Source organism: Bombina bombina, chromosome 5 (genome assembly GCF_027579735.1).
Source record: "Bombina bombina isolate aBomBom1 chromosome 5, aBomBom1.pri, whole genome shotgun sequence".
Classification (NCBI taxonomy): Eukaryota; Metazoa; Chordata; class Amphibia; order Anura; family Bombinatoridae; genus Bombina; species Bombina bombina.
In genome coordinates this window covers 659,830,854-659,857,628 of record NC_069503.1, presented here as the reverse complement: position 1 = coordinate 659,857,628, position 26,775 = coordinate 659,830,854, and positions in this window count along the sequence as shown.

The window sequence follows — 26,775 nt, the reverse complement described above, 5'->3', positions numbered from 1 at the left end:
AGATAACTGGATAATATAAGTAAATTGGAAAGTTGTTTAAAATGGCATGCTCTATCTGAACCATGGAAGAAAAAAATGGGCTTCATGTCCCTTTAAGTTTTGTATAATTATTTACTTTTGTCATTTTTTGGTCCATTGTCACTCTAACATCTTGAGGTTGAATAATGTGGCCATGCTAATTCCCTCACCTAGTAGACTTCTATGGGACATGCTACAAAATTAAGGCCCTGGATTTTGCTTGAATGCTAGCCTGAAAGAGCATTAAAAAAAGAAGAAATATTTTTTTTCTTCACACAGACATGCATACATGCACATACATATGTAAAGACACATAAACACACACATAAAAATACACACATAGGGCTCCATTTATTATAAGTAGGATGGCAACAGTGAATCATGTCCACTGGATCTTGATGCGAGTGGACCGCAAACTCTGTCTGCATTTAGCATTAAGACTGCTGCTACTTAACTATAATTTCAGACGAGCCTGAAACGCCAGGGCTCCCAAGCAACTATCGCTGATTAGTAAATAGAGCCCAAATATTGTATATATTGTATACACCTATGGCTTCTTCCCAGTCCAATACCTTGTCATATACATATCCCTTAAAATCATGGTAAATTTTTTTATTTTAATTAAAACATATATATAACGTGTAATATGTGTGTGAGTTTTTATATATATATATATATATATATATATATATATATATATATATATATATATATATATATATATATATATATATATATATATATAGTTCCCATGCACTCCCTACCATCCTCTGCGATGGCCCAGCTGCTATTCCTCTCAATGTACATCCAATCTTCATAAATCATGAGGGCACTCTTGGACATAAAAGTTATATCTTTATTCAACATTCCTTAAAATCATCAGTCAATGTTTTGGCTTTAAACTCAAGCCTTTTACAAGACCAAAACATTTTTTCAAATACCTATTAAAAATTCATACTGTATATACTCAAATTCCCATTTTTAAAACATTTCAATCTCACCCCTGTGTATAATGCATTATTTCAAGCTCATTTTAACCAATTTATCAGTGCAACCAAAAAATGAGTATGTCTCTTTAAATGTCTTGTTATTATAAGTATTATAATTGTTACTATTAATAGATTGCCTAATTTTACTTTCATCTCTAGATCACTTTAAGATGTTCAATCTTTACCTTGCATAATTATTAAAAGCCTATTTTTCTCCCCGGCAATTTGTGCATCAATGTTGCGCTATACATTTAAACCTTTTGCCATACATTAACTTCCCCCTTATCTTAAATCAGGTGTAAAGCTTTTATCTGTAGTACATTTACTTTCTCTTGCGTTGCAAGCTTTAACAGAAAACCCTTACTTGTGCTGCGGCGTCTTCACACCGGCCGTCTCCATCTTTTCTTTACCCGCGGTTGCAGTGTTTTAAACTGGTTTGCAAATATTGACAGTCTACCCCCATTACATCATAGATGACGTTTCAACCAATCAGGGCAAGTAACGCTTGGAAGAATGAGCCAATGACAGCTCTCAGGTTTAGAAATGTTTTCTGTCTAAATAGTGTATATTATTGTCGTTACACTTAAGCTATAAAGTATTGATGTTCACCGAGGTCTCTAAGTTTCTAGCATCCTGTTAGGGCAATGTATTCATATCTATACTTTAAAGATTTTACTCTGTCATTTCATTATCACTGTTACTAAGAACCCCCCTTATATGATCTATTAATGTTTTTTTAGTTTTATCATAACTTTAGGTTAATTATCATTCATGCACCTCTATTCAACCTACTAATTACTATCGGCTAGATTTGGAGTTTTGTCGGTAACGACCCGAAAAGCTAACGCCGGCTTTTTTCTGGCCGCACCATAAAAATAACTCTGGTATTGAGAGTCCACATAAAGGCTGCGTTAGGCTCCAAAAAAGGAGCATAGAGCATATTTAACGCAGCTTCAACTCTCGATACCAGAGTAGCTTACGCAAGCGGCCAGCCTCAAAAACGTGCTTGTGCACGATTCCCCCATAGGAAACAATGGGGCTGTTTGAGCTGAAAAAAAACCTAACACCTGCAAAAAAGCCGCATTCAGCTCCTAACGCAGCCCCATTGTTTGCTATGGGGAAACACTTCCTACGTCTGCACCTAACACTCTAACATGTACCCCGAGTCTAAACACCCCTAACCTTACACTTATTAACCCCTAATCTGCCGCCCCCGCTATCGCTGACCCCTGCATATTATTATTAATCCCTAATCTGCCGCTCCGTAAACCGCCGCTACTTACATTATCCCTATGTACCCCTAATCTGCTGCCCTAACATCGCCGACCCCTATATTATATTTATTAATCCCTAATCTGCCCCCCACAACGTCGCCTCCACCTGCCTACACTTATTAACCCCTAATCTGCCGACCGGACCTGAGCGCTACTATAATAAAGTTATTAACCCCTAATCCGCCTCACTAACCCTATAATAAATAGTGTTAACCCCTAATCTGCCCTCCCTAACATCGCCGACACCTAACTTCAATTATTAACCCCTAATCTGCCGACTGGAGCTCACCGCTATTCTAATAAATGTATTAACCCAAAAAGCTAAGTCTAACCCTAACACTAACACCCCCCTAAGTTAAATATAATTCCGATCAGCCAATAGAATGCGAGCTCAATCTGATTGGCTGATTGGATCAGCCAATCGGATTGAACTTGATTCTGATTGGCTGATTCCATCAGCCAATCAGAATATTCCTACCTTAATTCCGATTGGCTGATAGAATCTTATCAGCCAATCGGAATTCGAGGGACGCCATCTTGGATGACGTCCATTAAAGGAACCATCATTCTTCAGTTGGACGTCGCCGGAAGAAGATGGGTCCGCGGTGGAGGTCTTCAGGATGGAGCCGGTCGTCATCAGATAAAGATAGAAGATGCCGCTTGGATCAAGATGGTTGCCGGTCCGGATTGCCTCTTCTTCCCCGATAGGATGAAGACTTTGGAGCCTCTTCTGGACCTCTTCAGCCACCGGATGATGGATCGCCAGCCCCCGCTTGGGTTGGATGAAGATTTTGGAGCCAGGATGGATCGGTGATACCTGGTGAGGTGAAGACAAGGTAGGATGATCTTCAGGGGCTTAGTGTTAGGTTTATTTAAGGGGGGTTTGGGTTAGATTAGGGGTATGTGGGTGGTGGGTTGTAATGTTGGGGAGGTATTGTATGTTTTTTTTTACAGGCAAAAGAGCTGAACTTCTTGGGGCATGCCCCGCAAAGGGCCCTGTTCAGGGCTGGTAAGGTAAAAGAGCTTTGAACTTTAGTAATTTAGAATACGGTAGGGCATTTTTTATTTTGGGGGTCTTTGTTATTTTATTAGGGGGCTTAGAGTAGGTGTAATTAGTTTAAAATTGTTGTAATATTTTTCTTATGTTTGTAAATATTTTTTTATTTTTTGTACTTTAGTTAGTTTATTTCATTGTAGTTATTTGTAGATATTGTATTTAATTAATGTATTGATAGTGTAGTGTTAGGTTTAATTGTAGGTAATTATAGGTATTTTATTTAATTAATTTAATGATAGTATAGTGTTAGGTTTAATTGTAACTTAGGTTAGGATTTATTTTACAGGTAATTTTGTAATTATTTTAACTAGGTAGCTATTAAATAGTTCTTAACTATTTAATAGCTATTGTACCTGGTTAAAATAATTACAAAGTTGCCTGTAAAATAAATATTAATCCTAAAATAGCTACAATGTAATTATAATTTATATTGTAGCTATATTAGGATTTATTTTACAGGTAAGTATTTAGCTTTAAATAGGAATAATTTATTTAATAAGAGTTAATTTATTTCGTTAGATTAAAATTATATTTAATTTAGGGGGGTGTTAGTGTTAGGGTTAGACTTAGCTTTAGGGGTTAATACATTTATTAGAATAGCGGTGAACTCCGGTCGGCAGATTAGGGGTTAATAATTGAAGTTAGGTGTCGGCGATGTTAGGGAGGGCAGATTAGGGGTTAATACTATTTATTATAAGGTTAATGAGGTGAATTAGGGGTTAATAACTTTATTATAGTAGCGCTCAGGTCCGCTCGGCAGATTAGGGGTTAATAAGTGTAGGCAGGTGGAGGCGACGTTGAGGGGGGCAGATTAGGGGTTAATAAATATAATATAGGGGTCGGCGGTGTTAGGGGCAGCAGATTAGGGGTACATAGCTATAATGTAGGTGGCGGCGCTTTGCGGTCGGCAGATTAGGGGTTCATTATTGTAGGTAGCTGGCGGCGACGTTGTGGGGGGCAGATTAGGGGTTACTAAATATAATACAGGGGTCGGCAGTGTTAGGGGCAGCAGATTAGGGGTACATAAGTATAACGTAGGTGGCGGTCGGCAGATTAGGGGTTAAAATTTTTTAATCGAGTGGCGGCAATGTGGGGGGGCCTCGGTTTAGGGGTACATAGGTAGTTTATGGGTGTTAGTGTACTTTAGAGTACAGTAGTTAAGAGCTTTATGAACCGGCGTTAGCCCAAAATGCTCTTAACTACTGAGTTTTTTCTGCGGCTGGAGTTTTGTCGTTAGATTTCTAACGCTCACTTCAGACACTACTCTAAATACCGGAGTTAGAAAGATCCCATTGAAAAGATAGGATACGCAATTGACGTAAGGGGATCTACGGTATGGAAAAGTCGCGGCTGAAAAGTGAGCGTTAGACCCTTTTTTGAGTGACTCCAAATACCGGAGTTAGCCTAAAACCAGCGTTAGGAGCCTCTAACGCTGGTTTTCACGGCTAACGCCAAACTCCAAATCTAGCCGTATATTTACTAATGTTGTTATCTTAACAATACAAGTTCCAATACAAATTATCAACATTAATCTGGTTATCCCCATCAAAGCTGTCTATCCTCATATTATTTTGAACATCATCTTTTTAAAATTAAAACTAATTTCTTGTGGCATTACAGCCATACATTATCCAAATCTAGATTTTACTATGTTCCATTTAATATTTCAATTAAACTGGGAATACTCTTGGTGAACATTTAAACCCCTTGGGGCCAAAGTGTTTAATCTATGTATGCACTGTGCTTCCTTCTTTATTAATTCCTTGTTTCTATCCCCTCCACTCCTTAATGGGATGACCCTATCTATTAACATAGTACATATCATTGACACTGTGTTTTTTTTTCCCAATAGTGTCTTGCTACTGGTTGATTGGCATGGCGTTCTCTGAGTGCTGTACATATGGCTGATTTATTAAAAAACAATCTTTCCCTTAAACTTGTATTTAAAAAAAAAAAAATCATCCCACTTGCATACGTGATATAGTATATTAAGTCATCTGATGTACATGTCATCCTATGTCTTAGCTAATACATTTTAGCCTTATTAAGATGATGAAAACTGTTACCAGTGACTACAGTGTTACATGTGACACAACTGTCACATCTAAAACATCCCGGTTTAGCTTTAAGCAACCACATTTGTTCATTTCTCAGAACATCTGTTCTCACTAATGTTGATTTTAAACTACGTCCTTTTTTATATACCATTCTTGGGAGTGCTTGACCTTTAAATGGCAGAATGGGATCATTAACTATCAAAAAACTGCTTTTTGTTAGTATCTTCTCTACTTATGGACTGGTTAGTTTTTATGTACTTATATAATTTAATTTCTGTTCTTGTGTTTGTTGGTTTCCTACTTTATTAATTATCTTTCCTTGTGTGTATTGACTGAACTCCTCTAATTTTTTTTATCTATATCTTTTTCCTTATAGCCTCTACTAAGGAACTTATTATTCATAGACTGCAATTGTACATCCTTATTCTGCACTTCAGTTTTACTCCTAACTAAGGAATTGTGATTTCATGATTCCTCTCTTAAGTGCAAATAGGTGGTAACTTTGATATTGTAACACAGAGTTCCTATATGTCGGTTTTTTGTACAACATTGTGCACAACCAACATTGTTATCCTTCCTCCTTTTTATATATAGACAAGTCTAAAAATGCATTATATATTTGTTATATTTAGACTTAAATGATACATAGGTTTTCTTCTTATTTAAAAAGTTAATCCATTCTAATAGTTCATACTTGTTTCCACCCCAGATAACCAGAAGGTCATCAATATTACGTTTTTAAATGCATAAAAGATATACTTCTCCTCGAACCAAGCCATAAAGATATTGACCTAGGTTGGGGCCAAACTAGACCCCATCGCTTTGGCAACCTCCTATAGATAATAGGTATCCTCAAACCTAAAATAGTTTTGAGCGAGGCAAGTAAATCAATCAAAAAATCAGTCGGTGGACCCTCAGATTCTTTGTCCATCTACAAAAATTGTCTAGTAGCCTCCAAACCAACCCCATGAGGAATTGTGTAGAGGCTATTTACATCTAATTTGACCAAACAACATTCTTGTGGGAAGCGCATATGTTCAAAAAGTTTTATTTTTTTCTATTGAGTCCTTCAAATATGCCTTAGTTTGCCTGACTTAATTTTGTAAAAAATAGTCAATGTATTTTGCAACATTCTGACATAAGGAACCCACTGCCAATACAATAGGATTTACTGGTGGCCTTAATACATCTTCATGTACCTTTGGTACTGTATAGATATGAAAATATTTTGGATAGTCCACAGTCATAAACTTGAATAAAGATTAATTTATGTATCCCAATTGTGTAATTGTTGATCCAAAATCTTCTTATATGGAATATAATTTTCTTTCAATTTTCCATAGGATTTTTGATCTTCAAACTGCTGTAATAGTTCACCTCTATAATATTGGTAGTCCATAACTAGTATTGCTCCACCCTTATCAGCAGGACTAATTACTATTGATGCATCCCTACTCAGTGATTGTAATGCTTCCAATTCTTCTTGTTTCAAATTGTTCCTCTGTTTAGAGTGTTGCTAATTTCTCCAATATCTCTTGTACACATGCATATGTATGTTTTAGTGGTGGGATGCATTACCACTCTTTCAAAGTTATTTTTCCTCTTTAATCTGTTGTACCAATTTTCTTTACCAGAAAAGATCACATAACTTTAAATTATGTTGTTATCTATTGAAGTTGACCATATCCTCAAAGTCATCAATCATTGGTTTGGGTTTGGGTACATAATTTAACCCCCTATTCAATAATGTAATCTCATCTGCTATCAATGACCATTGACTAATATTGATTACAACATTTCTTTTTAAAAGCTAAATTGAAAGTAACTGATAGGCAACCTATTAACAATAACAATTATAATATTCATAATACCCTATGGACACATACAGGAATAATTTGTTTAAGAAATTTAAAGAGACATACTAAATTTTTTCGTTGCACTGATAAATTGGTTAAAATGATCTTAAAATAATTGTATTATACAAAGGGGTGAAATTGAAATGTTTTAAAAGTGGCAATTTGACACTAGTAAATATGTTTTTTAATAGGTATTTGAAAAAATGTTGGTCTTTAAAAACGTTTGAGTTTGAAGCCGAAATGTTGACTGAGGATTTTAAGGAATGTTGACTATATATTTTTTTTTTTAAATAATTTTTTTATTGAAGTTAAAGCATAGATTAACAAACAAGATTCGCCCTAAGGCCAATGTTACATCAGAGTAAATAATACGTTGTCTATAAACTGACATTCTTAGAAAAAGACACATGCAACAATATAATTACATACCAAATCTTAACAGGAAGATAGACAAAAGTTTAGGCGAGGTGTAATATAACTTCATTTTATGTTATATTATTAACAAATGATCTCCACAGTATTATAGAAAACAATCAATAGAATATCAGAGTCAGGGGTATCAGGCTGTGGAGAGTTAGCTTATGCGTCAGCCACTCTTGGGCTGAGATATATAGGGGGGGATATTCAGAGGGTACGCACCTCTATACATATAGAGGAGATGATGGGAAGATGGGGGGGCGGAGCTTTGTATGAGTATGAGTAGTTAAAGGTATGTGATAGGGGCTTAGATTGAGGAACACAAGATTCACATTTATAGGCAAAACCACACAAAAACAAAACAGAAAAAAAAAAAACATCCCAGAATCTAATAGAAAGCACACACAACTAGGGGTAAACTGTAACCTTCCTCCAGGACAGTAAGCAGTAATGACAATAAACATAGATGTGACACTATATCAACCTTATTACAATAATAATATTTGTTTAACTAGTACAGAGAAATTAAGCTGGACTATAGCAGGAGGGGTTCAGATCATCTCCAAGTCACGTAGGCATACAAAGGGCACAGACTAATCAGAGCCCACTATGTAGCTAGGCAGTGTAGGTACGGTGTGGTCACCTAAGAAACTTTTAACACGTGAAACAAACCTATTCTTAGAAAATACCAGATAATAAAATAAACTATTATGACCCAGTTCTTCGATCCATTAGCCTTCATTCAGGATACCAATAGTCCCCTAATATGAAATAGGTAACATTAAGCATCATTAGCTAATAGAGATAAAAAGGGGCTATGCATCTAGGGTTAGTTGACATTAAGTAGGTCTCTCGCCATAGGAAAGTTAATTATGCTATGTCTGACTAAAGTAGTAGGTAACTTGAGTGCTCTTAGGTCTATAGCGTTACAGAACATTAAACTATCTATATATCCATATGTTTAGGGCCGGACACAATTCAGGCTACTAAATATAATGCTATCTTTCTGAGGAGGGTTATTATCTGGACAAAGCTCTGTCAGGGACGCTTGCGGTCCATTAAATATAGAGAACCTTGGATACTATTATGACTATAGTAAAGATTACTGCTAGTACATATATAAAAAAAAGATAGCAAATGACATGTGCAGTAGTAACGCAAAACTACTGTATCAAATTTAATTCTATACCAGTAAAGAGTAAGTGTCTCCAATGTTCAATATATGTGGAACTAAGCAAAAACATTAATAAAATTCACTGGAGCTACATATAGGCTAAGGGGTATGAGTTACAAAAGGGTCGTCTCAAATTATAAGATGTCTGTGCCTGTATGAGATGGTGCAGATGCTTTATTGACTAGATTAGCAAGTATTGTCTCTTGTATAGATAAAGTCTTATGTGGTAACACTCAGGATAGATAAGCTAAAAATATACATGTAGTCCTAAGGTTTTGGGTGGCCTATAAATTTTAATTATACGAGAATGAGAACCTAAAAAAGCAGATTTCTGAGTCAGAAAGTTATCCTAATGCTCTATTGTGGAGTAAAAACTATGTGTTAGTAGAATATCTGTCTCATATCTCATATGAAAAATAGAACATAAACATGCCTTATTTGAGAGGCATTAGACACTGCATATCCTCTCACTGAATAGCAATTGTATAACCTTTCTTAACCTTATGTATATTAACATATGCAGTAGGGTAACTCATAGACTAATACTGACCATCTAAACAGAACCTGTCACGCAGTACCTTGAATATATTCAAAGAAAATTTGCCTAGTCCTTATGTAAGACCATAAAAAGAAAAATATAGCCTATTCTTCAAATGCAACAAAACGTGGAGTATAACGAGTAAAATTTAAATTGTTTGCAGCATGGAATTATAGACAGTAGATATGTAGGGCTAGATTAAATATTAAGATTAATGACCCATGGAGCATAAACTACATAGAACACATTGAGAAGAACATAACAAACTAATAAAAGTGCGTGCTTTGTCAACACATAAAAATCCTAGTAGAGGCAATGCCTTGGAACTAGGGGTTTGCCCCGCTCCCACTCTGTAACTGACTAAACGTTATTTATATGGTCCTTAAATCAGTCCCTGGAACTGAAGCCGAACTTTGATGTGTGCCATATGGATCATTTGTGAGAAATATAAGTCACCAGCATGATACAAAGCCAAAGAACAATATGGAAATGTACAGAAATCGTAGCACCTAAGGTCAACTTAGTGCATACATAAGCTTAACAATCTGCGCTAATAGGAACAGTATATGTTGACAAATAAAATTTTAATTAGGTAGGTGTCAAAATGAGTTAGTTTAGTTAGGACTAAGTAGCCTTTATTTATTTTTTTCCCCTCTTCCCCTTTTTCTTTTTTTTTTTTTTTCACTTCACATAAGGCCATAGAATACTAATACTAAGCATATAAATAATAATTCAACATAAGTGTATGGATTGGCAATAGTACTTAAAACATATGACCAGGCAGCCTAACTAGCTTAGCAAATATGTCAAACATTTTAAACATATCTGAAACTGAAGATACATGAGAAAACCACAATAAAAAACAAAATTCCCTAAGCTGCTATCAAAATTTTATCTGCACCTTGCTGCAAATATAACAAATAATGCCATACATTAAACAAAATAATGCAGATACGATATTTAAAAATATAACTTTGCACTAAGTATCTGGTGAATAAAAGATCTTCAGAGCAGTGAGTCCTGCAAAACCAAGAAATGCATTATATGGATGAAAAAGTCCAAAGGAGACATGGGGGCTAGTTTAATTAACCTACTTGAGACACTTGAAGTTCTGCAGGGGCTAAATAATAAACGCATAAAGTAAGAGTCTTATCAAGATATCCTCCTTTAACCAACCCCACATTTTCGTATCTGGCATTCTACCACGCTCTCATAAATAGGGAAATATTTGTGCAAGAGTCCGGTTAGAAGAGCCGAGTGATGGGGATCCGCTAGTGAGAGTAACATCAGTGCAGACTCCATTTTTCTGTCGTAGTCACCGGTCACCTCTTTACAGTCTAGGGACAAAGGCAGGCCGTGCGCCTCTATCACGCCAAGACCCGGCTTGGGGCCAAGTGTGTGCTGCGGAATTGTGTGCTGTGGGGGCCGTAGCAATGTTACCGTAGCAGCTGAGTGGGCAACGAGAGACAGTTCAGATTGATCTCCCTGGATATCACCCAGGTTGTCACCGCTAGTGTCGGGTATCGGGAACTGGAGATGCGTCACTGGTAAGCACACCGTAGATTGATCCCTCTGCGCAACTTCAGATACTTTGCTAGCTAGCGTATTGTCGGATTGTCCCCTCAGTGGCGATTTCAATGCTTCTAATAGATCAGAGAAGCAGTGTGTCATCTGCCTATCCAAATCATGTAGCAGGGCACACAGTAGCTCTCAGTCTTCCTCCATTTTATGGGCAGCTTAAGGTTCAGCCTCGCACAGACTTAGGCCTGTAGTAAAGGCGGGGAGCCTATGTATAAGGTTACTCCAAGTATAACGGCTCCCTCCAGCCGAAAGATGTGAACAAAAAATCAATTGTAGCGTTCAACTCAGGCAGAGTATTATTAGATCAGCTAATATTTATCCAGGCATGGATTTAGCTTGAATTTTCACTGGAAAAGAGTACTTTATTTAGTCAAAGTCTAGGAGCTCCATAGCTATGCGTCAGGTTTCCTCGGCTGTGGCTCCGCCCCCCGTTGACTATATATTTTAAGTCATACGAGTGCCCGCATTATTTATGAAGATTATATATGTATATATGTATGAAATACTATATTTTAATATGTTTTACATTTGTTTTTATATACTTTCATTTTATCTCTAGCACTTTCCTTCAGCCAGGTGCGAGGTCAAATGCGAGGACATTTGAAAGGGTAGGAAAGAGAGAGAGTAGGAGAGCAAAGGAAGAGGGGGGACACAGGAAGAGAAATGGGGAGAACAGAGGAGGGAGAGCAGAGAAGGAGAGAGGGGGTAGAACATTGGGAGAGAGATGAGAATAACAGTGAGAGAGAGAGAGAGAGAGAGAGAGAGAGAGAGAGAGAGAGAGAGAGAGAGAGAGAGAGATGGGGATAACAGAGGAAGAGAGAGAGAGAGAGAAATGGGGAGAACCAATACAGAGATGGGAAGAAAACAGAGGGAGTGAAAAGGGGGGGGACAACAGAGGAAGATAGATAGCAGAGAGATGGGAGAACAGAGGAAGAGAGAGAATAGGAGAACAGATAAAGAGATGGCGAGATTAGAGGGAGGGAGGGAAGGGTGGACACATGGAGAAAGGGGGGACAGAGAAAGGGGGAAAACAGAGGGAGTGAGAGGGAGAGGGGAGAACAGATGAGGAAAGAGAGGGGGGAGAACCGAGGAAGAAAAAGAGGGGGAGAATATTGGGGAAGAGAGTGTCATGCCACGCCGCTCTAGCTGTTGCTAGGGGCATGGCGTCTCCTTCCCTGCTTGTTGCCAGGGGCTGTGTCGGGTCCAGATGCGTGCAGCGCTGACATCATTGCCACATGCTCCTCTCTATCTAATGCCAGTCCTGATGCCTCTGGCGTGAATCCTGAGCCTATGTAAGTGTTTTCAAATTGATCTATCACTGCCCAAGTATAGGTGTTACTTTGTATGCTCCTGGGTGTGATTGTTTTTGCTATTTGCCTTATTGTTGATGAACCCTGCCTGTCTGACTACTCTGCCTGATTAACCCCTAAATTGCTGGATTGATATACTGTTACTGAACTCTGCTTGCCTGACTACTCTGCCTGTTAAACCCCTAAATTGCTGGATTGATTTACTGTTTCTGAAATCTGCTTGTCTAACAACTCTGCCTGATTAACCCATATTGTTCTGGATTGCTTCACCATTGCCAAACCCTGCCTGCCTGACCATCCTAGTGGTTTACCCTTGGACTGCTTTACCATTGCCAAACCCTGCCTGCCTGACCATTCTAGTGGTTTACCTTTGGACTGCTTTACAGTTGCCGATGAATACTATCCTGCCTGTGGTGAGTGCTGTTTATCTCATCTTGCAAACTTTCTCTGCTCTGGGATATTCCCTATCATTCCGGCTCTACGCTGGGATAAGAAGACTACTGGCCGAGTTCGGTCTAATAGTGGAGTATCCCATGAGCATAACAGAGAGAGGGGGAGAACAGAGGAAGAGAAAGGGGGAACAGAGGAAGAGCTAGAGAGGCAGAACAGAGGGAGGGAGAGAGGGAGAACAGATAGAAAGAGAGAGGGGAGAACAGAGGAAGAGAGAGAGGGGGAGAACAAAGAGAGAAAGGGGGGAAACAGAGAGGGGGCAGAGGTAAAGAGGGGGAGAACAGAGGAAGAGGGTGGTGGGGAAAACAGAGGGAGCGAGAGGGGATAACATATAAAATAATATAATATTAATAATAACAACAATATATTAAAGCATTTGCCATACAGTACTGGTTTAGGTGCCTAGGCCAGGACTCAGGAGCTGAAGACTTACACAGCAAGCTGGAAATTACATTATCATAGCAAATATTTACAGCTTTTCCCTTTTACACATAAAGATGGTTTTGTCCTCCTATTTGGCTACTGCAAATAATTTGCTTTCCACAACCATTTAACCAACACAATATGTAGCAAAAACAGCATAGTAAAAGAGGAAAAAATTATTCAATAAAGTATAAATACCTGAGCATAGAGACATGCTTTAGAATTTTTCTTAGGATCAATGCAGCTTGCCAAAACAGCAAGTAGCCAGGTCACTCCTTAACTGTGCAGCACCACCACCAGCCTCTCTCTACATGGATCCATCTATGTTGACTTCCAATAAATGTGTAGTCACAATCTGTCACATGACTCAGCAGCCAATCAGCATCACCGGACGCCAGGCACAGGAAAACTGAAATTACATTGTTTCCAATGCAGCAAAGGATTCTGGGTAAGCTATGCAAATTAAGTACACAATGACACACCTTTTTACTTCAGTCTGCTTTTCAGCAGGTTCCCTTTACGCCAAAGTATCGCTGTTCACACAGCTTATAAACTTAGCTAGGGTTAGTGCAGTGATTCATAACCATCCCAGGACAGACTGTTTCGTGGTTTTTGCCACTCATCAGCTGGGAGAAGGTTAGAATCACTGCTAACCACGAAACAGTCTATCCTGGGATGGTTATGAATCACTGCACTAACCCTAGCTAAGTTTATAAGCTGTGTGAACAGCGATACTTTGGCGTAAAGGGAACCTGCTGAAAAGCAGACTGAAGTAAAAAGGTGTGTCATTGTGTACTTAATTTGCATATCTTACCCAGAATCCTTTGCTGCATTGGAAACAATGTAATTCAGAGGTTTTCTGTGGGAAAACAAGCCTCTGGGCCTGTCTAGATTTGTTAATGAACTACATAATGAGTTATTTTTTTCTATATTTTGTGTGTAGTGGAGGATTTTAAACTCGCCTTTTATCTCCCCCTAATTTAAAATGTTGTATTCTGCCTGGAATCAACTTCACCCAGCAGTGATACTAACCTTCTCCCAGCTGATGAGTGGCAAAAACCACGAAACAGTCTGTCCTGGGATGGTTATGAATCACTGCACTAACCCTAGCTAAGTTTATAAGCTGTGTGAACAGCGATACTTTGGCATAAAGGGAACTGCTGAAAAGCAGAATGAAGTAAAAAGGTGTGTCATTGTGTACTTAATTTGCACATCTTACCCAGAATCCTTTGCTGCATTGGAAACAATGTAATTCAGAGGCTTTCTGTGGATTAACAAGACTCTGGGCCTGTCTAGATTTGTTAATGAACTACATAATGAGTTATTTTTTTATATATATATATATATATATATATATATATATATATATATATATATATATATATATATATACAGTATATATATATATATATATATATATATATATATATATACATATATATATATATATGTATACAGTATACAGTATATATATATATATATATATAATTAAGACCATTTTTAAAAATAGCAAAGTCATACTTGAAGGACACAGGGGATTTCCTGAACAAACAAAATAAATACTTTAACAGTACAACATGATAAGTGTATACTATTTACTCTTGATGTCACAAGTCTATACACATCGATTGCCTGTACCAGTGGCACAGGGGCAGTTAGAGAATTGTTATACAACAGTAAACAATATACCCATATGCATTATGTATTTTTCTTGGACTTATTGGAAATAATTTTATATGGCAATAATTTTTTATTTCAGGACTAGTTTTGTTAAAAGATCCATGGGACAGCTATTGGTTCCAATGTCGCCGCTAATTATGCCAACAATTTTAGGAATGTTTTTGAAGAACAAGCACCACTTGGAGGAGCTATAGCGATGATATTTTTGAAATGTGAATGGGCAGAATTGGAGCCCTTTTACAGTTTGTAAATTATATCAATAATGCCATGGATTATATCAAATTTAATTTGACTTGGATCGAGATGAGTATAGACTTTTTGAATGTAACAGTATATATGGATCAGTACTGATTTATTTAGGAAACCCACAGATTGTAATAGTCTACTACACTATGGCAGTGCTCATTGTGCCTCTCTTATAAAGTACCTGCCAAAAGCCAATAAAAAATTAGTAAAGTGTATAGTTTCAGATGATAAGTTAGTAAAACAGAGGTTAGAAGAGATAAGAAGTAAATTTTTAGCATGGGGGTACCCTAAACAATTAACAGAAAATCACATTAAGAATGTTATTGATTAGGAAAGAAGGGTCTACCAGTGCACTACTAGGAGAAAAAGAAAGAAACAGATAGAATGGTATTTATATCACAGTATTGCAACCAAAGTAGTAAGATTATCCCTGATTGGGGTGCTTAAATTGCAGTAGTATAATTAAAGTTCCTCATTTTTTTAACCCTTGGTCTGGCAAAAAATGTACTATAAAAGGATATTATACTTGCAATACAGATTATGTAGTGTATCTGATTAAATGCCCATGCTTCAAAATGTTCACAGGTAAAACGACTCGCAGGATACTGGAACATAGAGCTAATATTAGAGCTAAGAATAGGTATGCTCCTGTGGCCTGTCATTTTTTTACGACAGCACAGTGTGTCACAGTTACAGGGAAGAGATAGGGAGTTGCAGATAAAGAGAAGGGGAATATTTTGGATTTTTTATTTATATACTTTGGCTCCCAAGGGCATGAAAAAAGAGAGAGAGTGGGCTCCTTTTAAATAAATCTAGTGATAAGAATAAGTTTTGTTAATATGTGGATATCAAGAGTGTAGGGAGATTATGTATCCTGATTTATCTGTGATAACTGTATAAATTAAGGTATAAATTAAGTTATAAATTATAAATTAAGTTAATTCTTGATCTATGTATACGTCTGGATGACATAATGGTGAAGAGTTAATAGTGGTAGCTTCTTTTTGGATTTTGAGAGTATTTTGAGTATGTTTGTGCATCCAACATGAGTACGGTGTAAAACCCAAAACATTGTTGTTTTTGCTGCTGTCACTGCATTGGAATGCAAGAAAATAAGTATATTGAATCATTGAAATTCTTGTGCTGCTGTAATTTATTTTTTGGAGAGTGACTTTATGTCAGACCCTTAACTGGAAATCTCTTCTTGACCTGCTAGAGGGTTCTCTCATTGCCTGCTTATGCATAAACAGCTACAGTGACAGACTCCCACTTTCCTCACTGCAGAGCTAATCAACCTCCTCTGCAGCTCATCAAACAGGCAAGAGTAATTGTGCTCCACAATAGAGACTAGTCCCTCATTTTCTTCATTGGTGAACCTGTTACCAACCATCTTCTTTTGCGGAATTTCAGAGAACTGACCAAGATGAGTCATTTATGTGCAGCACTTCTTCATGGTATCGGTCATACCAGTTTATAATTGGTTGGCTTAAATATTGCATTATTTTTTGTAACAATTTGCTTTTTAACAAACTAGATTTTGTTGTAGAAGTTTGATTAACAGCTTCTTCACGGATGTGCCATTGGGGTGTGAATTTATTGTTCTTTTTCTGAATGCATACACCTCTATGACTGCTAATAGGATGCAGTGAAGTCTGCATAATGTTAAATGCCAAACACAATTACACTGTTTATAAAATAATGTATTTACATATTGTAAAATACAGAAAGCACACTGACAATCTAATGTATGAACAAATTGAAGTGAGTCACAGGGATCATATGGCCTTTTTGGTGCTTTAAAATTAAAGTCATGTGTAAATAACAGTGGGCCAGACTACAAATGGCAAACTATTAAGCACTTTTGCGTGCAAGAACGAAACTTTTAAAGCACGTGGGTTAGCGTGCGTATTACAAGTTGAAAGCGCTAACTTGAGGACTTTGGATATCGCAACCTTGTTAACTTCTCCCTATAGTCTTTAATGAAGCAAGCAAACTTGAAAAAAACGAACTCTTCTTGTAGCACGCTAACCTGACACCGCCTTAAACCTACAGCGATAACCTGAAAATAATTATGAATGTTTTACATTCCATAGTACTTCACATAGAAGAACATTTTCTATTGACTTAATATATATATATATATATATATATATATATATATATATATATATATATATATATGTATATATATATGTATATATATATATATATATATATATATATATATATATATATATATATATATATACAGTGGGGCAATAAAGTATTTAGTCAGCCACCAATTGTGCAAGTTCTCCCACTTAAGAAGATGAGAGAGGCCTGTAATTTTCATCATAGGTATACCTCAACTATGAGAGACAAAATGTGGAAACAAATCCAGACAATCACATTGTCTGATTTGGAAATAATTTATTTGCAAATTATGGGGGAAAATAAGTATTTGGTCAATATCAAAAGTTCATCTCAATACTTTGTTATATATCCTTTGTTGGCAATGACAGAGGTCAAACATTTTCTGTAAGTCTTCACAAGGTTGTCACACACTGTTGCTGGTATGTTGGCCCATTCCTGCATGCAGATCTCCTCTAGAGCAGTGATGTTTTGGGGCTGTCGCTGGGCAACACAGACTTTCAACTCCCTTCTTAAGGTTTTCTATGGGGTTGAGATCTGGAGACTGGCAAGGCCACTCCAGGACTTTGAAATGCTCCTTACGAAGCCACGCCTTCGTTGCCCGGGTGGTGTGTTTGGGATCATTGTCATGCTGAAAGACCCAGCCACGTTTCATCTGCAATGCCCTTACTGATGGAAGGAGGTTTGCACTAAAAATTTCACAATACATGGCCCCATTCATTCTTTCATGTACATGGATCAGTCGTCCTGTTCCCTTTGTAGAGAAACAGCCCCAAAGCATGATGTTGCCACCCCCATGCTTCACAGTAGGTATGGTGTTCTTTGGTTGCAACTCAGCATTATCTCTCCTCCAAACACGACGAGTTGTGTTTCTACCAAACAGTTCTACTTTGGTTTAGCCTGACCATATGACATTCTCCCAATCCGCTTCTGGATCATCCAAATGCTCTCTAGTATATTTCAAATGGGCCCGGACATGTATTGGCTTAAGCAGGGGGACACGTCTGGTGATGCAGGATCCGAGTCCCTTTTTACGTAGTGTGTTAGTGATGGTAGCCTTTGTTACGTTGGTCCCAGCTCTCTGCAGGTTATTCACTAGGTTCCCCCATGTGGTTCTGGGATGTTTGCTCACCGTTCTTGTAATAATTTTGACCCCACGGGGTGAGATCTTGCATGGAGCCCCAGATCGAGGGAGATTATCTGTGGTCTTGTATGTCTTCCATTTTCTAATTATTGCTCTCACAGTTGATTTCTTCACACCAAGCTGCTTGCCTATTGCAGATTCAGTCTTCCCAGCCTGGTGCAGGTCTACAATTTTGTTTCTGGTGTCCTTCGACAGCTCTTTGGTCTTCACCATAGTGGAGTTTGGAGTGTGACTGTTTGAGGTTGTGGACAGGTGTATTTTATACTGATAACATGTTCAAACAGGTGCCATTAATACAGGTAATGAGTGGAGGACAGAGGAGCCTCTTAAAGAAGAAGATACATGTCTGTGAGAGCCAGAAATCTTGCTTGTTTGTAGGTGACCAAATACATATTTTCCACCATAATATGCAAATAAATTCTTTCCAAATCAGACAATGTGATTGTCTGGATCTGTTTCCAAATTTTGTCTCTCATAGTTGAGGTATACCTATGATGAAAATTACAGGCCTCTCTCATCTTCTTAAGTGGGAGAACTTGCACAATTGGTGGCTGACTAAATACTTTTTTGCCCCACTGTATATATTAGCAATTTTAAGAGTGCTGCATTCCTCTGCAAGATATCTCACTATTTTTTACTTTTCTGAGCCTGTCAAATCCTTCTTTTGACCCATTTTGCCAAAGGAAAGGAAGTTGCCTAATAATTATGCACACCTGATATAGAGTGTTGATGTCATTAGACCACACCCCTTCTCATTACAGAGATGCACATCACCTAATATGCTTAATTGGTAGTAGGCTTTCGAGCCTATACAGCTTGGAGTAAGACAACATGCATAAAGAGGATGATGTGGTCAAAATACTCATTTGCCTAATAATTCTGCACTCCCTGTATGTATATATATATATATATATATATATATATATATATATATATATATATATATATATATATATATATATATATATACAGGGAGTGCAGAATTATTAGGCAAATTAGTATTTTGACCACATCATCCTCTTTATGCATGTTGTCTTACTCCAAGCTGTATAGGCTCGAAAGCCTACTACCAATTAAGCATATTAGGTGATGTGCATCTCTGTAATGAGAAGGGGTGTGGTCTAATGACATCAACACCCTATATCAGGTGTGCATAATTATTAGGCAACTTTGTTGTCATAGACTCATGGTGTTCAAAGTGCTGCAACTACGATTCGAGTCTATGACAGTCCAAGACCTTTTAGGGTCATGTACACATAGAATATTAACATAATATAGAGCCTTTATGGTCTTTTAACGAATAACAGAATACAAACCCTCTCTATACACAAATATAAGAAAGATAAACACTTCTTATTTGCAAATATATATTAAGATTTTATTGTATGTCCACCCACTCCTGGGTATAGTATAGCTTTTATACAACCAATATACTTCAGATTTTAATATCTGACCGTTTTCATTCATTTTTAATTTAATCTTTTTATTTTTTAAAAGTTCCAAGTATATTTAGATACTAAAATCTAAGGATATTTAACTCTGGGTCTTCCTTATACAAAAATTTCTCTAAAAAACTTCTCTATAATGGTGTAAACTTAATTTTTATATATAAAAATCAGAGCCCAAAATAAGATCACTCCACATAAGAAGTGAACATCGATAAGACTAATTATAATTATGAGAGGTGTTATTTACGGTCCTTACAATCTTATAAGTCAGAACGCATAACATTTAGATACAGACAGCTCCGTTCCCAGTGTTTGGTCTCTACTATACATGGATAACTTTTTACATGCAGAAATGGACTCCATCAAACATACACACTTATATTTATTATCCTTTTTCTTTCATTATAACAAGCAACTGTCCTGTCCTATTTTTCGATGTAGTGACGCCAGTATGAGTAACAATAGCAACATCATAACAATGATGTTACACAGCGTAGGAAACGCACACGCAATATATCTGCCTCTTTTAGTTTCTATAGCAACTGTGTATACAGAGAATGAGATTGGCCACGCCACCTATCAGTAAAGAAACTCAGGAAATAGTCCGCACACTCGTTTCCATTGGCAGATAAGCTCATTGACGTAATCACGCACACCAGAGTACGGAGAAGACCACTCCCACTAAACACCTTTAAAAGCTATGCCGGTTTACTGCACTTTCCACTACCTCTGATGAAGAAGTAAGTACAAACTTCGAAACGCGTAAGGTGATACCCCAAAGTGTGACAGTGCAGTCTTCTCACGTACTCAGTTGTGACCGGCTATTTGGGGAATTTATATACCGCTATTTTCATTCACTGCTGACACATATACCGCAATTTCTTATGTTCATTAGAAAAGGACGGTTTGTCAGTATTCACATTAAATCAACTCAGGGCAATTACTGCTCAAGTTACTACCTTTGAATTTTCCCAGCTCAATCACTACCCCCATGTGATCTCACTATTCAGATTGGAATAGCGCTTTTATCTAATTATTGACTAATTCCACTCTCCTCGCTCATTTTGCTTCATTTTGCTTTGTTTGTGAGTCCCTGGGGTTTTTTTTGTGCAACATTAGGTGACTATTCGTAAACCTTACCTGAACAAGTATTTGGGATAGCCCATTCTTTACGCCAATACATAGGGCCACCCACACATATCAAGCACAAAAAGGGCTCAAACAAAGAATTAACAGGACTTTCCAAGTAACTAAAATATACCAATTATTGGAACTTTGTACCAGCAAGATAAGAAAACTATCCTCAAGATTGTATGTGTATATAATACCACTATACATATTTTATCATCTATCTACTACTCCTACCGGGGGACCCTTTGAACAACGTATATACACATTCCTGATATGCTTTATCCTTACCTCATCAATGATTGAGGTTTGAACATGTGAGTGTATTTCCTACCTTATTGCATAATAAATCAACCTGGTTTTACAATATTACGCTATGTTCTTTTGCTTTTCTTTTTATATCCGACTATGAATATGAGAGTCTGAGAGATCCTAATTGAAGTACCATACTCCCATGAGTCACTAAGACTCCAACCATCGGAAAAAGGTTCTACCGGGCAAAGATCGTATATACCAAATCGACGGAATCCTGAGAAGGAAACCAGACCCTCCTGTTTGAACCAATATACCTGTGACACTTGGACTAGTGGACACTACAGACAAGACAAAGATACTCCCTATATGAACAAACCTTACCTCATACGATTGGGGTAACATCTGGTAAGGAGACATCCTTTCACCTATTTATATATCCGAATAGACAAGCTACAGAACTCTAATAAGACTATTGCATTTGCAAAATAAGACAACCATTAATACACTAGAACTTTTTCAATTCTGAAGGTTTACTTAATTACTAACTCTAGTGTTTACCATATCACTTATTATTGTGTAAATAATTTTGTATTTCGCTGCGCTGTACTACCCAGATAAATCCGTTCTCTTTATCTATTATTTTCACCCATTGTGCTAGGGGTACACATTCTGTCTGGTTCAGCTGCACAATACTACACCTAAAACATTAGATATCTACTGACATACATATTTTTTTAATCCACACTAAGTCACAGATATCCAATTCAATATTGAACACTAGACCTTTTGGAGCGCTGGTCACCCATACCCTTGCTTTCCATATATATATATATATATATATATATATATATATATATATATATATATACTCAGGCCCCTATTTATTAAAGTCTGGCGGACCTGAGCCATTTACTATCCACACCAGTGGTTGGCGATGCTGGCTTAGACAACACCCAGCATCGCCGACCATATTGACAATGTATAGTAAAGGATCAGTAGAATATAACTGAAGTGTGCCTAACCGCTAATCCTAATACCCTTGAACCGAAGTACCCCACAATCGCAAAGTAACACTGAACTATTAACCTCTAAACTACCACATACCCACCCCAAGTATCTAACTATTAACCCCTATGCTGCTACATACCCACTGCAATCAACCAACTATTAACACCTATTTTGCTAATTATAAACCCCTATGCCTCCACATATCCATTGCAATTATCTAACTATTAACCCCTATGCCTCCATATGCAAACTAACCTAACACCTTCTTAAGTTACAAATATTTACAAAAAATCTAAGTAAAAAATTACAAATCAAAAAAACCTAAATCACCAAACACCAATTAAAATCTAACCCTACTCTACATAACACCAAATCTTAATTTAAAAAAATAACACTAAAATAAGTTGCAATACCCTTTAAAAGGGCCTTTTGTAGGGCATTGCCCTAAAGTGATTTTAGCTCTTTTGCAAAAAAAGGTAAAAAACCTCCCACCTTTAAAATAACCCCCACCCCCCAAAATATCAAAATCTAACTGTAAAAAACCTAGCCTAAAAAATAAAATTTAAAATAACAAGCCTTATTCTTAAAAAGAAAAAACTAACATAAAAAGACCCTATCTAACCCCAAAAGTGTCACAGTTGATGGGGACTCCCACTCCTCTTGGTTGACTAAAGTGCAGGGGATCAAGTTGATCTTTTTAGTATGTTGTCGGCAATTTGATGAGGCACTTAGGGATACCACTTATTTGGGAGTATTACCTTGTGGGAGAATGGGGTACTGGATTTGAAGTGTCACTCATTCTCCCAGAAGCTAGCACTCCAAACAAGTCGTATCCCTAGGTGCCCTAATCAAATTGCCGACAGCATACTAAAAGACATACTTGATCCCTTGCACTCTAGTCAATCAACACCCCTTTTAAATATTGGTAGACCATGGCTCAATTCTGGGTCTGAATAGACAGGAAAGGTTTTGCCGGTCCTCCGGCGGTTGTCCGCTAGTGCATCTCTGTGACACAATATTTAAACATTGATGATAACTTTAGCGACATAGCTTCATAGTTATAATGAGGATATTTAGGATTTATAGTTTAGTTCATTTTAGTGATTTTTTTTTTTTTTACAGTAGGCAGTTAGCTGGGTATTCCAAAGGAATGTTGTTTACATATGAGATCAGTGTAGGCGATAACTAGGCGTTCCAGGGGGTGTGTAGGTTTGGCGGGATGTAGGTGTTGGTGATCAGGGGGAGTTAACTGTGTGGTGCAGGGGTGTGTAGGTTAGATGTGATGTAGGTGTAGGCGGTCGGTGGAAGATAGTGAGATGGAGCAGCGGGAGTGTAGCTTAGTCATGACATAGTTATAAGCTTTGATAGGGAGTTAATGAGACATGCTAGTCAGAGTAGTCCGCACTTTGATTTGGACACATCAACACAAGATAAATATTTTCAAAGCGGCGAAGTGCAGGTTGCGAGGAGGGTAGCAGCCATGTTTTTCTTGCCAGCTATCAGCTGCCGGTACAACATCGACTGAGCTAATAAGTATCGGTAAAGTAAAACTTAGGTCTCCACAGCAATATTTGAAGTGTGCCTACACTGAAGCTATTTTTAGTTTCAGTGAGTGCACTGTCTGCGCCGTGTAGGCACACTTCAAATAGACCCCTTCACAGCAAAATTGTGATGAGCGGTGATGTTGGCGGTGACATCAGACCCTCGATTACTTCTATGGGTGCAACATCACTGCTCACCGGCATCGCTTGGACACGTCTCATTTTTTAGAACATTCAGACAAACCGTAGGGCTATGATGCCAACAAGGCATGTATACAGTATGTGTGTTTATATTTCATGTATGTATACACACACACACATATATATATATATATATATATATATATATATATATATATATATATATATATATATAAATATATACTGACAGTATATATATATATATATATATATATATATATATATATATATATATATATATATATACACACAACACACAGAGAAAATCCAGCACTCACTTGCAAGCTCTCAGCTAAGATTAAAAGCAAAACTAGAAGCGTTAGTTACCGCATCTGACCAAATGGGACAAGCCCTGGTACCACGTCAAGGTCTCTCCCAAAACCTGGATCCCTAATACAGCCATATATATGCAAGCTCTCAATCAAAAAAACTGGGAACAAGTCAAGGGTTCACAGAGTTATGTAATCACCCTAGACATATAGAAAACATGTAAGGGGACTACACTATGAGACTGGACAGGGTACACATCCTATGATCCTGCAACATTCTCTGCCCTGGGTGCTTAATAGCACTCTCAGGAAGCTGTGCTGTCCCCAGAGTCCCAGTCAGTTAACCCTAGACGAGTCTGTGTGCAAGGCCCATAGGGAAAATGACAAAATAAATAAATATAACACAAAGAGAAAGTCCAGCACTCACTTGCAAGCTCTTGCAAATGGGACAAGACTTATCTGAGGTTAACTGCCTGGGACTCTGGGGACAACACAGCTTCCTGAGAGTGCTATTGAGCACCCAGGGCTTAGCATGTTGCAGGGTCATTGGATGTGTACCCAGTACAGTTTGAGAGTGCAAACCCCTTACATGTTTTGCATATATATGGCTGTATTAGGGACCCATGTTTTGGAAAAGAACTTGACATGTTACCTGGGCTTGTCCCATTTGGCCAGATGCAGTAACTAACTCTTTAAGTTTTGCTTTTAATCTTAGCTGAGAGCTTGCAAATGAGTGCTGGACTGTCTCTGTGTGTTATATATATATATATATATATATATATATATATATATATATATATATATATATATATATATATATATACATACAGTATATATACACAAATGTAAACTGGAGGGCACTGATAGGTCTTGATTGAATTCAACTGATATTTTTATTATCAATATTGCATCACAAAAGTCGATGTTTCGGCTCCACAGTGAGCCTTTTTCAAGACAATCTATAATTGTAATATTTACAAATCAATTAGATGTACAAAACTATTTTTTATATGTACAAATACATGTGAAAACATGCAAAAAACACAAATATCATCCCTAACTATTATCTCCTTATTTATACAAAATAATCCATTCAAAATTTCCAGCTCACCAAGTTACATATGTGTGCAATAACAAACATTGTATCATCACATATAGGGGCCTATTTAAGAACGTGCAAGCGGACATGATCCGATATTGTGGAATATGTCCGCTGCACATCAATAAATGCCGACAGCAGATGCTCTCAGCATTTATCATTGCACTAGCAGTTCTGGTAAACTGCTGGTGCAATGCCGCCCCATGCAGATTCGTGGCCAATCGGCTGCTAGCAAGGGGTGTCAATCAATCCGATCGTATTGGATCAGGTTGATTTCCGGCGATGTCTGTCCATCGCCTCAGAGCAGGTGGACTAGTTATGGAGCACCGGTCTTTAGACCACTGCTTCATTACTTGTGTTGTGAAACACGGCGCATCAGGCTCCATACGGAGCTTATAAAAATGGGCCCCATAATGTCCTTATTATATGTATCAGAACAAGTTAATTAGCATATTAGGAGCGTTGTATTTGTTCACTAAAGTAACAGCTGTCGCTATTGAGTTTTACACATAACCTTAAGCCATTAATATGTTAACATTTGTTACATTGAAAAACATTGTGTTGTCAAAAATGTATTAAAATGTATTCTCTATGTAAAACGTTACCGTAAAGGATATTGTATTAGCAAACATTTATACTTATCCACTCTCTGTTTGCATCATTACTTGTTATCACAACCAATATCATTGTTTCTTACTATGCGTGGGACTAGCGGTTACTCACTACATTTTAAATACATCTCTATCATCTTGTTAGCATAATAGTTACATCAGTAGACACTTCGGTATTTGAAGCCGCCATTCCCAAACACTGTATATTCTTCCCCACTAAAACCTGAGTTAAAATAGCCGTGGTTTGGAAAGCTAGATGACGCAAATTACGTCAAGGACTGGGGGTGTGACTCCCTATTAAGTATATAGTTAATTCAGTACAGAGTACAGATAACTGGAGATGCACTGATCACCCAGTGTTTGTAATAGGGATAGAGGATCATTAAATGTAATGCTTATAAGTAGTATGTAGCATTGATGTTTTACTGATAAAAACCATACCAAGTATTGAACAATATGAAAAAATAAAAAAACATATGTCAGATGTATGATGGCCATCCAATATTGTATAAAAATAAAAAATGTATTAAATGGGGGGAGTGTCTAAGCCGTCAACATGAGCAGTCATGAATCTCAAGAGCTCCGTATATGACCTAAATTATATGCCAAATATTTCTCAGTTAACACTATTATAACTAGAGGTACAGTGGGGCAATAAAGTATTTAGTCAGCCACCAATTGTGCAAGTTCTCCCACTTAAGAAGATGAGAGAGGCCTGTAATTTTCATCATAGGTATACCTCAACTATGAGAGACAAAATGTGGAAACAAATCCAGACAATCACATTGTCTGATTTGGAAATAATTTATTTGCAAATTATGGGGGAAAATAAGTATTTGGTCAATATCAAAAGTTCATCTCAATACTTTGT